A 4,284-nucleotide genomic window follows, 5' to 3' on the forward strand; every position below is an offset into this window, starting at 1 on the left:
CAACGACAATTTTTTCATGGCAACTCTCCAGAGTAGAACACTTACTTTCCTTTTTTAACAGCTAAGGAAACTGATGCCCAGTGGTTCAGTAACTTGCAAACCCAAAATTGGATTAAGGCAGTCTGGTTTAAAAAGATGCACCCTTCCTTCACAGCAACCATCTTGAATGTTTATATTTAGATATATCAGATTTTATTTTAAAATGTGCAATAAGAAGCAACATTGTATTTGCTTGCATTTTCATTACAAAGAATTGCTTGTTTTTCTTTTTCTAAGATAAAGCAATTGCATTAGTCATTAGTCATCTGGTTTTTTCAGTGGGCTAATGAGAGAATGGTTGTGCTTTTCTTGGTGAGAGGAAACATGAAGAGCTTGTCCTGGGGTGAAGGGTGGGGTAGGAGGGAGGATGGGACCTTGGTGATGAGCAGAACTAAGTCTAGATAGAAGCTGGCCTGGTCCTGAGATAGGACTGCCATGTTGACAAATTCTTTATTTGGATGATGACCCAAGACAGCTGTTCCTGAAGCACTGATAGGGATATAGCACAGTCAAATCAATAATTCACTAATTATACATCTGCTGTCAGTTGCACACATCTTGAGGGAAAGAATGCCTGCATTTTGAGAGTTATCTTGCCCTAGGGCCAAGGGTGTGAGACGAGGGGCATAGATAGATAGGTGTGCTACTTACATCCTTATTCATATCACCTAATGCTTCTTAGGTGCTTAGTATAAGGAATAACCAGATGAAAGCACGTGAGTGCATTGAATAGGAAGAGGAAGTTCCCTTGGGGAATTTGGCTTCAGATGTGAGGTTATAGTGCTCTCTAGTGGACACTTGTGAATTTACACAATATCAGACTGGATGCAGCAAATTGGTTTCTGCTTATTGGTTTTATGTTTTGTTTTTTTTTTTCCAACCAAGGGGTTGGTCTCCAGAGTGTTTGGAAAGCAGGCTCATAACAAACACTGTGTGTGTGTGTGTGTGTGTGTGTGTGTGTGTGTGTGTGTGTGTATGTGTTGGGAGCTATGAAGCTTTGCCTAACTTCACCATGCAGAAATCAGGAAATGGTTTAGAGAAGAAAGATGTGGGAGTAGTTGATGGCAATAACCCAAAGATTTTATTTATTTATTTATTTTGATTGATAGTTGCCATTTTAATTGATTTAATTGAAATCGATTTGGCATAAAGGAGAGCACAGAAAATTATTAACAGTGACCTCAAAAGTTTCTTTTTTTTTTTTAGATTTCATTTTTTTAATTTTTAAAAAATTTTCCCAATTATTTTTATTAATTGGAGGCTAATTACTTTACAATATTGTAGTGGTTTTTGCCATACATTGACATGAATCAGCCATGGATTTACATGTGTCCCCATCCTGAACCCCTCCCACCTCCCTCCCCATCCCATCCCTCTGGGTCATCCCAGTGCACCTACCCCGCGCACTTGTCTCATGCATCCAACCTGGGCTGGCGATCTGTTTCACACTTGATAATATACATGTTTCGATGCTGTTCTCTCAGATCATCCCACCCTTGCCTTCTCCTATAGAGTCCAAAAGTCTGTTCTATACATCTGTGTATCTTTTCTGTCTAATGATAACCCTATATGGATGATCATTACCATCATTACCATCATTACCATTCCATATATATATGCGTTAGTATACTGTATTAGTGTTTATCTTTCTGGCTTACTTCACTCTGTATAATGGGCTCCAGTTTCATCCATCTCATTAAAACTGATTCAAATGTATTCTTTTTAACGGCTGAGTAATATTTCATTGTGTATATGCACCATAGCTTTCTTATCCATTCGTCTGCTGATGGGCATCTAGGTTGCTTCCATGTCCTATTATAAACAGTGCTGCAATGAATATTGGGGTACACGTGTCTCTTTCAGTTATGGTTTCCTTGGTATGTATGCCCAGCAGTGGGATTGCTGGGTCATATGGCAGTTCTATTTTCAGTTATGTTAAGGAATCTCCACATGGTTCTCCATAGTGGCTGTACTAGTTTGCATTCCCATCAACAATGTAAGAGGGTTCCCTTTTCTCCAAACCCCCTCCAGCATCTATTGCTTGTAGACTTTTGAATAGCAGCCATTCTGACTGGCGTGTGATGGTAGCTCATTGTGGTTTTGATTTTCATTTCTCTGATAATGAGTGATGTTGAGCATCTTTTCATGTGTTTGTTAGCCATCTGCATGTCTTCCTTGGAGAAATGTCTGTTTTGACCTTTGGCCCATTTTTTGATTTGGTCATTTATTTTTCTGGAATTGAGCTGCAGGCATTGCTGGTATATTTTTGAGATTAATTATTTGTCCAGTTGCTTCATTTGCTATTATTTTCTCCTATTCTGAAGGCTATCTTTTCACCTTGCTTACAGTTTCCTTCATTGTGCAAAACTTTTAAGTTTAATTAGGTCCCATTTCTTTATTTTTGCTTTTATTCCCATTACACTTGGAGGTGAATCATAGAGGACCCTGCTGTGATTTGTTGGAGAGTGTCTTGCCTATGTTTTCCTCAAGGACTTATATAGTTTCTGGTCTTACATTTAGAACTTTAATCCATTTTGAGTTCATTTTTGTGTATGGTGTTAGAACATTTTCTAGATTCATTCTTTTACAAGTGGTTGACCAGTTTTCCCAGCACCACTTGTTAAAGAAATTTTCTTTTCTCTATTGTATATTCTTGCCTTCTTTGTCAAAAATATGTTGTCCATAGGTGCATGGATTTATCTCTGGCTTTCTGTTTTGTTCCATTGATCTATATTTCTGTCTTTGTGCCAGTACCACACTGTCTTGATGACTGTGGCTTTGTAGTATAGTCTGAAGTCAGGCAGGTTGATTCCTCCAGTTCCATTCTTCTTTCTCAAGATTGCTTTGGCTATTCAAGGTTTTTTTGTATTTCCATACAAATTGTGAAATTATTTGTTCTAGTTCTGTGAAAAATATCGATGGTAGCTTGATAGGGATTGCATTGAACCTGTAGATTGCAATTTCACTATATTGATTCTTCGGATCCATGAACATGGTATATTTCTCCATAATCCATAATTCAGTTCTTAAAGAAACATAGCTCCAGCTGCTCCAAAAAATCTTTTCAGTCTTGCTCCCCCCAAAGAACTCAGATCCTCCTCTTCCATAGTGAAACTCCTACCCCTAATGGATTTCCTGTGCTGTTAAATGTAGCTGGAATTATTTAAAAAATAATGAGCATCTTTTAAAAAGCAAAACACTGATGATTCCTCAAAGGAAAAAAAGAAATCTGTTTTGTTAACTAGTAGCCAGATACATTGATTCAGATATAGACTCTACATTTTTTAAAATTTTTAATTAGGATAAAACATAACATAAAGTTTACCGTCTCATTATTTTTAAGTGTACAGTTCAGTAGTGTTAAGTATATTCATATTGTTGTGCAACCAATCTCAAAATTTGCAAAACCAAAACTCTACACTCATAAAGCAGCTCCCTATTTCCTCTTCCCACACAGCCCTTCAGAGAACCATCGTTCTATTTTTTGTGTCTATGTCTTTGACTACTCTGTGAAGTGAAGTGAAAGCCGTTCAGTCGTGTCCAACTCTTCGCGACCCCATGGGCTATATAGTCCATGGAATTCTCCAGGCCAGAATACTGGAGTAGGTAGCCTTCCCCTTCTTCAGTGGATCTTCCCAACCCAGGGATTGAATCCAGGTGTCCCATATCGCAGGTGGATTCTTTAACAGCTGAGCCACAAGGGAAGCCAAGATTACTGGAGTGGGTCGCCTATCCCTTCTCCAGTGGATCTTCCCAACTCAAGAATCAAATCAAGGTATCCTGCAATAGCAGGTGGATTCTTTACCAACTGAGCTATGAAGGAAACCCAAAATTTAATAGAATTTTGAAATTTAGTTTAATTTCCCCCCTTTGTTGTGATAGAATGGATATGTAGCACTGAATAATGTAAAGGTGTACAGCATGGTAACTTCTCAAACATGTACTGTGAAATGATTACCACAGTAAGTTTAGTTAAATTTCACTGCCTCAGATAGTTTAAAAAAAAATGTTTTTTCCCTTGAGAAGTTCTAGTCTCTTGCTGCTACTGCTGCTGCTAAGTCACGTCAGTCGTGTCCGACCGTGTGTGACCCCACAGACGGCAGCCCACCAGGCTCCCGTCCCTGGGATTCTCCAGGCGAGAACACTGGAGCGGGTTGCTATTTCCTCTCTAGTCTCTTAGCAACCAGTCACCATGTTGTCCACGACATGCGCAGTACGCGTTTATCTTATGACTAGGATGTGTAC

This window comes from Odocoileus virginianus, unplaced genomic scaffold, assembly GCF_023699985.2.
Source record: "Odocoileus virginianus isolate 20LAN1187 ecotype Illinois unplaced genomic scaffold, Ovbor_1.2 Unplaced_Scaffold_34, whole genome shotgun sequence".
NCBI lineage: Eukaryota > Metazoa > Chordata > Mammalia > Artiodactyla > Cervidae > Odocoileus > Odocoileus virginianus.